The sequence below is a fragment of the Cynocephalus volans genome, chromosome 1, assembly GCF_027409185.1.
Source record: "Cynocephalus volans isolate mCynVol1 chromosome 1, mCynVol1.pri, whole genome shotgun sequence".
Lineage (NCBI taxonomy): Eukaryota > Metazoa > Chordata > Mammalia > Dermoptera > Cynocephalidae > Cynocephalus > Cynocephalus volans.
In genome coordinates this window covers 211,691,458-211,706,895 of record NC_084460.1, presented here as the reverse complement: position 1 = coordinate 211,706,895, position 15,438 = coordinate 211,691,458, and the positions used below count along the sequence as shown (strand labels likewise).

Here is a 15,438-nt window from a genome sequence, read left to right as displayed (position 1 = left end):
TTGGTAACTTATCCTCAAAAGTCAAGACAGTGAGCGATAGGAACCTAATTAAGCAAGGCAATAAAACAGGCATGTAGCATTTCAGTTTTTGATGAAGATTGCCATTTTCTTATTTTTTTCAGGCTGTATTTATTTTGTGACTTGTAGATTTATTTTAACACTGGGCTTTATATTTCTCTCACCTCAGTTTTCGGGGTGAGTTGATATGGTACTAGCTCTGTCATTAACTGGTTATGTGACCTTACACAAATCATTTTAAAACAAAAGAACTTGTCCATGTAATTGCTGGAATTGCAGATCTAAACATCCATTTCCCTTCATTCCTTTCTGCTTGCTTTTCTTATAACTGTTGCAGTGCCTGTGTTTGTGCGTGTGTGTGGAATATTTGTCTCTTCCCTTTATTTTCCTTTTTCTCTCTCCTAACCACTCACAATGGGTATACCTCCATTCTTTTATAGTTCCATTTTCTAAAATATGTTGCCTGGGACACCAGTTCTGAAAAACATTCTTGGGAAAATGATTCCATAGTCAAATGAGTTTAGGAAATTTTGCGTGTAATATAACCTTATTGCAGATTTACAATGTCATTAGCATGTTAAAAATCGTGAGAATTATGTCAACAAAATGCTTATTTAATTTTGTTTTGCTCAGGATTTTCTTAATTTATTTGAGTACTGAACACTTTATTGGTATTTTAGTGGTGTGTCTATGTGTTTTTGTGTGGATACTTGTTTCCAAGGACATGATATGAACAATACATATTAACATCCCATATATCTAGTGTTTTAAGTTATCTGCTTTGAGAATATTGTTTTAAAGACCCTAGGGAGAAGGACTTTAGATTGGATCATCTCACTGCTTTTTCATGTATGTACTGTATTTGTGGCCAAACCTATAAAGGTTGCCCATGCAATGAGATATAGAACTTTACCGTAACAATGTTTTAGCTTTTTCTTCCCAGGGACTCAATTACATTTAGTCTGTACACAGAGGGTTATAAGACCTAAAATGCCATATACCCTGGGCTGAGCCCGTGGCGCACTCGGTAGAGTGCTGCACTGGGAGCGCAGCGACGCTCCCGCCGCGGGTTCGGATCCTACATAGGAATGACCGGTGCACTCACTGGCTGAGTGCCGGTCACGAAAAAGACAAAATAAATAAATAAATAAATAAATTTAAAAAAAAAAAAAAAAAAAAAATGCCATATACCCTGAGATTGTTGTGAGAACACCAGACACTGTTCTAGAATTGGAGCTAAGATGAATTAAATATGCAATGAATATTTGGACATACTCATATGTAAAATTCATTCTAGGCAAGGGTCTAACCTAAAAGATGGTTTATAGTTGAGGAGGGTAGCATGGAGTGTTTTCCAGAACTAACTTAGAAAGTTACTGCTGTCAGGTAACTTCCAATTTAATTTTATGTATCAAATTTTCCTTGAGTTACTAAGTGTATTGTGATAGACTCTCTTGATGGTAGAAGAGCAATGTCAAATAATGAAATACTGATATAGATGATAAAGGATTTTTTTAATGTTTATGAAATATGGGTCTAGGTTCATAAGATATACTTTTGAGTTGGGGACACATTCACTAGTATTCCGGTTGTCAAAAAGGTAGAATTTTGTAGTGAAACCCTGTTCATTTTATAAGCACCTCATAAAACTTAGAAGACCTGAACTTCAGGTCTTTGCATTTCCCTTTAATTTGATTCTGTGCTCTTCAAAAAACATTCAAATCTCATTTTTCAGATACTGTAATACTAGGAAGGAATTTATTAGGATAGGTCCTACTGTTAATTATATCACCAATCAGTGGTGGTAAATTAACAAATTGACATACTGGTTGATATAGTAGTCTGCTGAGAGTCTGGTAAGTATGAAATAATTCCCCAAAGCCTGATAATTCATTAGTGAACAACTCAAATAGAGTTTCTGAAATTGCAAATCTAATGATTAGATCTTGAATCTGTGGTTATATCACTTAGATACAGAAATGCTTTTAGTCTGTGCTTAAAGTATTTTATAAGTCTTTTTCTTCTTAATGACAACACTTACTTGATAAAGTTATGTAAGGTCTCTTGTCAACCTTTGTTATTTTAATGTGAGGATTAATCTAGGTATTTTTAATATCCCTGATTTAAGATATTATTTAAGAGGAATCTATCTATCTATATATGTTACATAGTTATTTAGTCCACTTTACTCAAAAGGAAGGTAGTTATATTTCCAAAACTGAATGGTAGAGGAAGCCCTAATATTACTGATCACCAATGAGTCTAATTTTCTAACCTTTAAACAAATGCCTGTTTTAAAACATGCCCCTAATATGTGCTGAAGAGTGTTGATAGTCTTAAAAGTTTCATACACACAAACAATATTCTTTTCACAACCAAAGAAGCTACTATTTTAGATTTTTATGTTGTTGGGAAATACTATTTTGCTGACTGAAAACAACAATAATTACAGCAGCAAAAACCTCTGTAGAATTCTCTTGTGGCTTGATAGAATCTTTCAACTTGTGTGAACTGGTGAGAATCATTCATTATCCATGTGAAATACCTCACTTGGCCTTAAGACTTAATTTGTTTTTTTGTGTTGTTTAAAAATATATTGAAAATTTGTTTGAACTTGTAAGAGATATATGAAATAAAAATTATTATAAAGTCTCAAATTTTTCTTTATAGAAGATCCATTGTGTTTTAAAAAATAATTTTTCTAACACAATATATCAGTGTAAGTTCTATGCCGGGAAATGAAACCTCACTACTTAAATCAGGAAGTGCTTGAATACAGCATGCTCTCAAAATTGTTGGAAGAGATATAGGAGAGGATTCTAGGATGTTCATTTGAAAATGACACCCAGAAAAACATGGAACTTTAGGAGCCACTATTTCTGAGGCCTTCAGTAGAACTGTAATAGAATCATGAACCTACTGCAACTGCTGCCTCTGAATATCCTGGAAAGTGGTATTATCATATGAAAACCAAAGTTATAAAAATAGGTATTTTTCAGTCGAAGATTATACCTAAGATGGACATTGAACTATTATGTAATGTATGTGTGTACATGTGTATATACATCGCTTAAGTTCTTATACATTTGTACTATTTTAGAATCTACTGTTAGCAATGATTTTATTAATTGTGTATGGGTTTCAGTGTGAGTTGGGTATTCTATAGTCCTCTGTTCTTTATCTTAAATATATAAGTATATTGTATGTTGTTTTTCAAGTATCTGCTTGGTACTTTGGTTTAAAATAAAAACATTTTCATAAAATATATATATGTACATTTATTTCCTAGTATAGTCACCTGGAACGCCATGGGACAAATCCCCAGAAAAATAACACCCCAAGCTCCATTTGGATTAGCTACTTTTTTAAAGCTACTTTTGGAAAAGAAATGTATGAGGTTGAGAACTGTAAACTTGTCATTGCAGGACAATCCCAAATCTGGATTTCTCCCATGTTGTTCCCCAATTCAGAGATGCCCTAATATCTTTCAGGATGCTTCAGTGTGACTCCTAGAAATAATTCCCACCAGTGTCAAATAAATTAAACAAATCATTTGGTGATTGGTTTTGATTGTTGGACTTGACTCTAAAAAATACAAAGACATTTATTGGTTTTTATAATGCATTTGTCTTATATGCCTCCAAAGAACTTGTGCCATTTTATTACCATTATGTAATTAATTCTGAAAAGAGAGCAAGTTTATTGTCTAAAATGTTAATAGGAACATGGCTGAGAAAGCATCCTACAAATATTTGGTTTCAGGGTTTCTCCCTTGAAATTTCTTTTGCCAAACCAAATACAACTTATAACATTGATCTAAATGAACTTCTTTTTATTTACTGAATCGTCCCACTAAAATCAGTTCAATCTCCTCTTCACTTATTGTACATTGGAACTAATATGTAGGGAAAATACCAATTATTTTCTATTTGTTGGGATTCAGATTCTAGGTCTATCACTTGGGTAGGTTAAGAGACATGACATATGTGAATAATAAACAATCAATAATAACAATATAGTAATTATATTATATATAAAAAATGATATATAATAATTACATAATATATAATATAAATACATAATATAATATTCAAAATTCTGTGTTTTTACAAACATGAGTCAAAAGGGTATATAAAGTAATCTAATATGTGAACATAAGTAGTCAAGGTAATTGGTAATCTCAGAGACTAAATCATTGACAAGGTATTAGTAATTTCTTACTTAGAGGACAGAAACAAGAGCCAGAAACTTCCATGACTGAGATTAAGAAAATGATTTTTGGCAGGATATAGATAAGAAAAGACTCCAGACAATGATGAGCAGTAAGGCTGTAGAAGTCATGATGGGGCAGTTTTAGCGCATAGGTGAATATGGTGGTATATTATCCTCAGTACAACATTGTGTCAGGACATTGTTCTGATCTTTGCTATCTTACCCCTTCTTATTCACTCAGGCTCATGACTTGTCATTATCTGTGCATACTGTTATACGGTACTACCATCTCTTGTACTAATATTACTCACCCCAAGTACTTATTCCTGCAAGTTGCTATCTGCCTAATTGTCCTTTCATAAAATTACTCATCTACATTAAATAATATAAACAACATAGATTCTTCTATATCTCTTTCCTGAGTAAAAACTAATGACTTGACAAATTTGACCTCATGGGTAAAAGCAAAGAAAGTATTTCAGATGATTAAAGAACAAGGAGCTGTGATTTCATGTGACTTCCACACTGACTGATGAAGAGATGAGAGAACAAACTTTAGGCAGGAGGTTCTTGAGCAAAGGCTATTGTGAACATAACAGCAGTATCCATTCACAAATATTTACTGGGTGAGTGCCATGGGGATAAATAAACACAGTTCTGGGCTTTAGGGATACAGGGGTGAATCAGACATGCGGGACCCCTGATCATATGGGGCATATATCCTAACGTGGGGAGATAGTGCACTAATAAATAACTAATTAACTTCTCAGTGGTGAATGCTACAATGGAGATAAAATTAGGGCAATGTTATAAATTGATGGAGATGAGTTATTCTGTGTGTGTGTGTGCATGTGTGTATGTGTGTGTGTGCATATGGGGGATGAGTGGTCTTTTTAACATCTACTGGTCAAGGGAAGCCTTCCTGAAAAACTGACACTTGCGCAGATGCCTGCATGAAGGGAAGGCACAAGCCATGCATCCATCAGATACAAGCTGGTCTTGAAGCTCAAGTACAAATTTCTTAAGGAGGGAACTTTCTTTGCAGATTCAAGGAAAAGTAAAGAGGCCAGTACGACTGTAATCAAGTAAGCAAGGACAATACAAGAAAAAAGGGAGGTTTAGGAGCCTTGTAGGGGCATGTTAAAGACTTCTTTAGATTTTATACTAAGCATATGGAAAGCCACTGGCAATTTTAAGGTGAGGAATGATGTTTTGGAAAATAAAAATAAAGATTGATGATAGAGTGAAACCTGTTGTTTGCTTAAGCTATGTAGAATAAACAATAACACAAATGGAAGGCCAAACACCTCAGTTCCTGAGTTACCTCCACAGCAAAATGTTACGACGGAAATATTCTACGATGTTCTGATTTAAAATTGAGCTAAAGTTCAGCTAACTTAGATATTTATAAAGATGCTGACGTTAAACTTTTGAAAGCATCCATGCAGAAGAGTAAATCCTAAGAGTATATCAGTTTCTTAAGACTTTTGTTTCACTGTCAATCAACTGTAACATAACTCTGACTATAAGGAGCACTGATTTCTTCTTTGGTGTCATGATATCATTTTTGTTTTGCAGTGATCACTCTGGGTGCTCTCTGAAGAATGTTATTAATTAATTATTGTAGCCATCCACAAGATATGGAAAGAAGTGAATAGTTTCAGATGGAGGCCTTAAAATTTGCTGATAGATTGAATGTGTAGTGAAGTGGAGAGAGATAAAAATAAAATGAAGGGTGAATCCACTTGATTTATGGGTTTAGTAAGCATGTAAAGCTTGCCTAGTATGAAAAAGACACTGTATAAACTATGTTTTCTTCTGTAGTGACAGGGTAATTCGGGCATCTTTTCTAAGTACATCCACCATAGGAAAATGAAATTGGCTGTAGCTTGTGTTAGAAGAAGGAATTGGGAAACAGTGGAACAGTGAAGGGGAAGGAGGTACAAAAGCTCAGTCATCTGATGCACTTTCTCCCTAACAAAAAACATAACAACATCCAAGACCCTATACAAATACCTCAAATACCTGATGTTGACCCATCATCTCATGCCACAAGCACTTCCATGTCTTTTTCTATAAAGAAATGCATAGGTTCTATGTAGACCTTCGTGACTACTCATGTTCAGAAGTGTCCTTGATGTTCATTTTGACTACATTTTATTCATTTAAGAAATAGAACTGGAGCCTAGAAGAGGATGATCTTTCATCAGTTCAAAGAAGAGAAAAGGGCTCTGTAATGTGCCAGAGTCTGTTTCTGATTAAGGATGTGCCTGCCACAGTACACCCTAACTGAGCTTCTACAATAACATTTGAAATATTGTACCACACAGACAGAGCCTTTGTTCACTCAAATCAGTTTTTTTAACACCATCCAGAGATAAAGTGAGTACATGCCTCTTGATAAAGATTATGGTAACATATAAAAATAAAAATAAATGCAATTATACCGTCTTATCAGTAGGCATTTTTCAAATGTTTTAGCAAAGAAATCTGATTTAAAACCTGAAGGTTAATTTCCCAGTTAAGTCATTCAAGAGACACTTGAATCTAGGTAAACAGAATAGGTTTCTTTACAATCTTAACATTTTTAATTTTTTTTCTTTTTAATATCACAGCTTGAGAGGCAATATTTAAGTGGAAATAAAAATGTTGAATTAAAATAGTCATAATCTACAACAAGGAAAGAAATGTGGATAGAAACAATCTGTATTTGGAATTTTTCTGATTTTTCTCTGTTGTCTTCAAAATTTTGGGCATCATTCTTGGCTGCTGCACCAGAACTAGAATATAACTTATGATGTGTCCCTTTAAATACAATTACATATTTAATGTTGGCTAAGGAAATATGGTGAGTGTCTGCCACATAACTTTTCACTGCTCTGATACTCTTTGAAGCTACCATATCTCTCTCCTGGAAATTGCAAGATCTTCTTAACTGGTCACCTGTTTTCAGACTTTTCTCCTTTGTCTACATGGTAGCCAGAATGATCTTTTAAAAATGCTAAACAGACATCTCACTTTTCTGCTTGAACTGTCCCCAGCAATCTTCCTAAACACTTCAGATGGAACAAAAGTGTTTATATTATATCTGTTCTTTCATAAAAGTCCACAAAAAATGCAGTAAAGAAATTTCTTTGAATGTATTAACCCCAAAATACTGAAAGAAAGAAGAGACAAAATATGTGAGACAATTTTGGACAATAAGTAAGGTTTAATATTTCTGTACTTTGCTAAGTGAGTGCAGGTGGGATGCCAAGATACAGAAACCCAGAAGAGCTAAAAAATTAGAGACCCTGAGCACGTCTGAAGGTGGAGGTATAGGATGGGGCTAATAATTAGATCAGCTTAGAACCTGCTTAGAGAGTAGCTATGTTTCTAGGTTCCCTACTCCAGCCCCTATAACCAAGCAACTTCTTATCTGCTACTTTGGCAGACAACAGAAGATTTAATTTCAGAAGCACTAAGTGTCTGGACTAATAAAAAGAAGCCCCAAGACCGTAGCTATGGAGCAAGCCAGTACAGATTGTAATAGGAGGATGACAGGCAACAGGAAGGATGTCAAAAGTGAAAAATAAAACAACAAATAAAACCCGATTAAAATACAGATATGTTTTTCCCTATCATGAGGAGTTTTAGAGTTATTTTGTAAAATTATACAATAATAAATTATAATGGAAAAAATTAGAAAAACCATTTAACTTTAAAAATAGAACACAAAGCATTTAACTTTTAAAACAGAAGTCGTTCAAGGAAGTCTAACTGTATTAAACTACTTTCTCACCTATCAACAAAATTTATGTAGTCATTTATAACCACCAAATATTAATTTAACTAAAAATTGAGATTGTGGAAGGATGAGTGGAGAGAGAGTATGGATGTGTATGTATATGTGTGTGTGTAGAGGTGTAAAGAGTAAAATCTAGTCTTGTATAGTAGTAAATCAATAGATTATATATAAACTTTAAAAACTTAAAAATAATAGTAGAAATGTTATATAGAATTGTGGGATTAAATACAATTGAGATAGCTAAAACAATTGGAAGAGAGTAGAGAGGAGTGAAGTATAAACTGCTGTTTTTCACCATATGCCCGCTTGTAGGCCCTGTCCCCAAATCATCATATGACTAGCATCTTGTCATTCTGAGCTCAGTTCAAGTATCTTTCCTCTCAGGATGGCTTCTCTGAGCAGTCACTCTTTCAGTTATTACACTGTTTTATTTTTCTTAGTAATACTGGTACTATATAACTCTGCCTTTCTTGGGAATGGGATCATAGAAGGGATCTAGGCCTTGGTCATGCCCAAATGCAGTAATTTTAGCACAAAACCACACTTTTCAAAAACAGAGCAGAAATTTTCAAGAAAGGTGGGTTCATTGATTAGTATTTGTGGAATATTTTCTGTGTTTTCAGCATCAGAGTTGCACTATGGGTATTTTAAGAAAACCAAAACAGCTTATTGATATAAACAGTCTAATTTAGATATAGATCTAAAAATAATCTAAATGCTGGGAAGCCAACAAACTCTATCTTTAAAAACTGCAGAGATTTGACTGCCCTATTCATTATCTATTGCTGCGTAACAAATTACTCCAAGATTCAGTGGCTTTAAAACAGCAAGCATCTATTATCTGTCTATTTCTATGGGTCAGAAATTGAGGAGTTGCTTAGCGAGGTGGTTCTATCATAGGGGCTCTCATGAGATTGCAATAAAGATGTTAGCCAGGACTGTAGGCATCCATTGGCTTAATTAGGGCTTGAAGATTGACTTCCAAGTTCACAGTTGTGGCTGTTGGCAGGAGGCCTCAGTTCCTTGCAACATGGACCTCTGCAAAGGACTGCTCAAGTGTCCTTACAGCATGGAAGCTGGCTTCCACCAGAATGAGTAATCCAAAGAGAAAGAGAACAAAATGAAAGTTAGAATGCCTTTTATGACCTATGCTCAGAAGTCACACTCCATCATTTCTGTCGCATTCTGTGCAATAGAAGGGAATCACAAAGAACAGCCCATATTCAAGAGGAAAATTAAGCTCCACTCCTTGAAAGAAGGAATATCAAAGAATTTTTGAGCATATTTAAAAATCATCACAACTACTGAATGTCTATCTTATCATTATTGATTTATTGCTTTACCTAGTTCTGTACTATTGTCTAGTACACACACATCACAAACAGTCACGAAGATATAAACTGAAAGGCAGTCTTTTTGTTCCCTCTGGGAAGCAACTAATATTTGTGGAATACCTATTGCATGTCATTGTATTGGATTCTTAATGCCTGTTATCTGATTTAATCCCCTGACCACTTTGTAAGGTGGATATTTTGTTTATTTAATATAAATATAATGACTTTTATTGATGTTAGTAACTTTGTCAAAAACATATTTTTAATGGGAGGGTTAGGTTGAACCAAATAATTTAGTGGTTGCTTTGTTTCATATAATCACACCAGTGGCCTTTAACCCAATATGGCTGCAGACAGGTTTTGTTTGATATGTAAAATGCTTTATAATTTTTAAAAATTAGTTGATCATATTTAAAAATTGGGAGATTTCAGCTGAAATCCAGAAATCCATATTTTGGGCTTCTTTGAAATATGAAGCATTTCTATATCAAAACAGGCAGCTGAAGTTAAGGTTGCCTTCCTAGGTAAGTGTGTATTTTCTGACCATCCTCTAGATTTGCCACAGTCCCTACTAACAAGCTTTGGTTATTTATATTATTTTTTGGTCCATGTAGACATTTAAAATTGCCATTTCTGGCTGGTTGAAGATCTTATAGCAAAGAATTAAAGAAGAAATCAAGTACCAACGTTTGTCAATGTATAATTTTCAAAAACAAAAATATGACATAAAAATATACAGTGAACATGTGTCAAGGAGTTATTTAGCTCACTAGTGAGAGAAGTGGCAGGATGGTAAAGCTGGTCCAAAGGAGTATATAAGATACTGAAATATTTACAATCAATGAAAGAAAGAACACTAATATAAGTTTGCAAAGTTACATATAAAACTAGTTAATGTTGTAGTAGACAATAAAGTGTAAACTGTGTTGTTGTCTTTTTTATCTGATGGAAATCATGTGTATCCCTATTGGACAAAAATTATTCGCAATTTACCGATCTACAAAGTAATATCGAAATTCACAGAGAATGGGACCACTCAATCAATATTAAACTGTAAGTCAAGCAAAGGTATATGCCCCAGGAGAATTAACTAATCTTTGGAATTCTCTGAAACCTCTCTCCTTGGCTGCCTTCTCACTGCCTTCTCACATAGCCTTTCCTCTACACGAGCTTTCTGAGGTCTCTCTGTATGTCTTAATCTTAAGGCCAGTCAGATCGCATGAGGGCCAACCCTAATAGCCTTATTTTAGCTTAATCCCCTCTTTAAAAGACCTTATGTCCAAATACAATCACATTTTGAGGCACTGGGGGTTAAGGCTGAAATATAGGAATTTGGGGAGGATATAATTCAGTCCATAAGACTAAGTATATGTTGCTTTATAACGGACTTGAAATGTTTAAGTTCCACATTCGCCAACTCTGGTACTTTATTACTTGCCTTATGACACAATGAAAAATCAGATGTATCATTTTTTAGCCAATTATGAATTATCACAAGTATCCATCTTTTTTTTTAACCTTTCCTTTGAATTTTTATTTCAATTAATTTCAACAGGATACAACTTTAAGTTGTTAGACCTAACAAATAAGGGGGTTTAGAAGCAGTTTTAATAGTTATTTATAATTACATAGTACTTCACAAGTTTCAAAATACTTACAGTATTCTTTTAAATTTTACCAGTATTGATATTTAGCTTTAGATTTTTTTTTCAGAAGGTGAGTGGTCAGTCCTTTCAGATGTTGTAGATATGAACAGAAAAATTCTCGGTAACTTTTGTCAATTTAAGAAATTCTGAATGACCACAATAAGAGGCATTTCAAAGAAATAATGACAGCCAAATCCAGGTGACTTTTTGATGAAGAAAGAATAAACAGCAACTAGAAAAATATAACAGAAAGATATTTAAAACATTGTTCTAGTAACAGTAAAGGAAGAAGTATCTTACTAAGAGTTTGGAGATTTTTTTAATGCTGTATAAAATGACTATGGTTGTCTTTAGTAATTTCCATGAACTTTGTTATATTTCAGCAAAATAAAAATGAAATACTGAATATGTTTTCTAGAAAATTCACAAATGTTCAAGTCATTTTCACATTCTAGAAACAGAGACATAATTCAGACTTTTAAAAATCCTGATTGTTGGTCTGCTTGGAAAAAAAAGTTTTTTTTATTTTTTTATTTTATTTATTTTTTTTAGTTTGGAGAAACATTTAAATACTTATTAAATTTAGCTAAATTTATTTATTCTTATTTATCTACCTATCACCTACTGACTTACGTGCTCGAACTTTTTGCTTAATTGTCTCTACTCTCCAGTCAGTACAAATCACATTAAAAACGACAGAAACTTCATCTATAAAGAAAAGAAACAAAACCAATTCCCCACAGTTACTAAGTGTTTGGCTAATTATTAGGCTCTTTAGTGAGACCTCACTGCTTCAGACTTGGGTGGTTGCTGACAATACCTATTGTTTCAATAGCAGAGAATCTTTCTGAAATGATGAAGAGTTGAAAGAAGGTATGAATGATGTCAAACAGCTCTTTTGTCTGAAATTACAATTGCATAGACTAAAGGAACCACATGCCCAGCATGAGAGATGGGTCATTGAATGGACTCTGGCACATACTTTATCTGAGCCCAAGGCATTTGAAATGGCATTTGAAATAGTGGGTTCTGAGCTCTAGCTGATATAATAATGCAAAAAGACTCCAAAACAAAACAAACCATATATTTCCACAGTTCTGGAGGCAGAGAAATAATTCAGACTTTTAAAAATCCATGTTGCTGTGTTGATTGACAAAAGGCTTTTTACTTATAGTTTAGGAAACATTTAAATGTTTATGGTTCTTAAAAGACTTCATAATTCAGGAATGAAACTATAATTGATGGCCTGAAAATCTGTATCCAGTGAATTGTACTATCTACTTTCTGCTTGTCCTTATATGACGTAATAGAAATTCTCACAAAGTTGCTGCTTTCTCTACTTTGCTTTGACAATATACCATGAGGAATGCTGATGCTGACACATGTGTCTATGATAGTCTTTCTGTTGAGAGAACATCATTCACTGAAGCAGCATGTTACTGAGAAAGTATTTTGAGGCGTAGAGTGGAAAGAATAGGAAATTCTTCTAGGGGAGGAAAAAAAGTCTTTTTTCTCTACCCATCTTAGGTTCTCTAGCTGGGACCATGCAAGTTAGATTAACAAAAGACAGATTAACAAGAAAAAAAGCACAGAAATGTATTTAATGTAAGTACGTAATGTGTGAGCCTGATGTATGTCATGGAAGAAAAAAGAGGTCAGAGAATCCTTCCAGCATCTACTGTTTGTATGACCTGCTTGAGGGAAAAAGTATTCCTTCTGGCACCAGCCCTTTCTCAAATTTCTCAAGCTTGAAATATTCATTATGGCAAGGTACCGTACTTGGGGATAGCCTGTTCTGAACCCTGTCGCTCTGTTTAGTCAATGAATCATAGATCCATACTACATTCAAGCAAGGAGGTAACAAAGAATAATTTTCAAAAGTTAAAAGAATGACTGTCATAAAAATATAAAATGCAGTCAATTGATTTTTAGCACATTGGGAAAGGATAGTCTCTTTAATAAATGGTGCAGGGAAAACTGGATATCCACAAACAGAAGAATGAAAATGGACCCATATTCTCATCCCTTATACAAGAATCAACTCAAAATGGATTAGGGACTTAAACATAAGACCTGAAATTATAAAACTATTAGAAGAAAACATAGGGGAAAATCTCCATGACATTGTTCTGGGAAGCGATTTCTTGGATATGATCCTAAAAGCACAAGCAACAAAAGCAAAAATAGACAAAAGGTATTGCATCAAACTAGAAAGCTTCCACACAGCACAGGAAATGATAGAGTGGAAAGACAACCTATGGATTAGGAGAAAATATTTGCTAATCATACATCAGGTAAAGGCTTAATGTCCAAAATAGACAAGGAACTCAAGATACTCAATAACAAGAAACACATAACCTAACAGAAACATTGGGTAATCGACACAAAAAATAATTATATTTTGTCATGATGAATATGCTAATAATCCTGATTTGATCATCATATATCGTACACAAATGTAATAGTCAACTCATACCCCACAAATATGTATAATCAGTTATATTTCAATAAAAAAAATAAAGTATGTTCCATGGCCCAGGGGAGAAAAAGGAAAACTAAATTCTGAACTAAGAGAAACAAAAACGGACAAAGAACTTGAATAAACATTTCTCAAAAAAGGACATACAAATGACAAACAGGTGGATGAAAAAATGCTCAGCATCTCTAATCCTCAGAGAAATGTAAGTTAAAACCACAATGATATCACCTCCCACCTGTTACATTGGCTTTTATTAAAAAAATGAAAATTAATAAATGAACAAATGTTTGTGAGGATGTGGAGAAAAGGGAACCATTATGCACTGTTGGTGGTATCATAAATTAGTATAGCCACTTTGTTTTGTTATTTTGTTTTGTTTTTAGTATTATTTGTTTTTTCTTTCTTTTTTTATTTTTTTATTGCAGCATAGTAGTAGTATAACCACTTTGGAAAAAGTATGGTGGTTCCTCAATAGATTGAAAATACCATACGATTCAGCAGTCTTATTGCTGGATAGATACCCAAAGGAAATGATATCAGTATGCCAAAGGAATGTCTGCACTCCCATGTTTATTCACAATAGCAGCATTATTCACAATAGCCAAGATATGGAAATAACCTAAGTGTTCGTAATGGATGAATGGATTTGAAAAATGTGGTATATATACACAATGGGATACTATTCAGCCTTAAAAGAAAATGAAACCAAAAATGAAAGCAAAAAAATTAAATAAATAAATAAAAAGGAAATTTTGTCATTTTTGACACCATGGATAAAACTAGAGGATGTTATGTTAAGTGAAGTAAACAGACACTAAGAGACAAATACTGTATGATCTCACTTATATGTGGAATCTAACAACTTGAACATATAGGAAGTAAACTGTGGAATGGTGGCTACCAGAGGCTGGGGTGGAGGGACTGGACAAGGGAAGGGGAGTTGTACAGCTGGTCAGTAGGTACAAAGTTATAGTTAAATAGGAGGAATAAATTTTGGTGTTCTGCTGCACAGCAAGATGACTGTAGTTAATGTATTATATATTTCAAAACAGCTTAAAAGAGGGTTTTAAATGATCTCTCCACAAAGATATGATAGTTGATGAAGTGATAGATATGTTAATTACTCTGATTAGATCATTCAACAATGTATACATATATCAAAATATCACTTTGTACCCCCAAAATATATACACTAATAAAATAAAACTAAAAAAAGTCTAGAATGAAAATGGGTATTTACAGCAGTAGTGAGGGAACGAGACCATTACTGCTGGTCTAAAAAAATTAATGGGATTGGGTTTTATAGGCATTCTGAAGAAAAATAATGTTTAAATGAGATTTGTAGATTAGGTATAAAAATATTCAATGCCTCGCAGGGTAATTAAAGTATATCTTCCAGATAATTGTCTCCAAATCAACATGCAAATATATGGTATATAGGTCTTGTTAAATAGAAAATACTTTAGTCAAACACAGTTACATTTTTTTAGAGCTGCACTATCCATAGTAGCTACTAGCTACCCATGTTATTTGACTATAAATTCAAATTGATTAAAATAAAATGCAATAAAGATTCAGTTTTCCAGTTATATTAGCCGCTTGTTAAGCACTCAAAAGACACAATTGGCTAGTGGCTCCTTTATTGGACAGCATAGATGTGGAATATTTTAATCATCATAGAAAATGCTATTGTATAGCATTCTTCTAGAGGATTGATTAGTCCTTGAGCAGGCTTTTTTCTTTTTTCTTTTTTTCTTTCTTACAATGCACACATATGCCATTGGAAGAAGCTAGCACCCGTTCTTTTGCTTTATGTCCAAGTTCTATGTACTTTTTTTTTTAAGCAAAGAAATCCTACAAATCTTCTTTTCTACCTTCTCCACCTTTTCCTTTTTTAAATAGAAGAGAATCTGAGAATAAGGATTTGCCCTAAGTTGACAAGACGTGTTTACTCCTTTTACT

General features: G+C 33.6%; 1 protein-coding gene across 1 annotated transcript in view; it reads left to right on the top strand.

Annotated features, from left to right (window-relative positions):
- The window catches only part of LRP1B (LDL receptor related protein 1B), a 1,457,254-nt gene that overhangs the window by 522,850 nt on the left and 918,966 nt on the right, over positions 1-15,438 (top strand). The gene's annotated exons all lie outside the window — the stretch shown is intronic.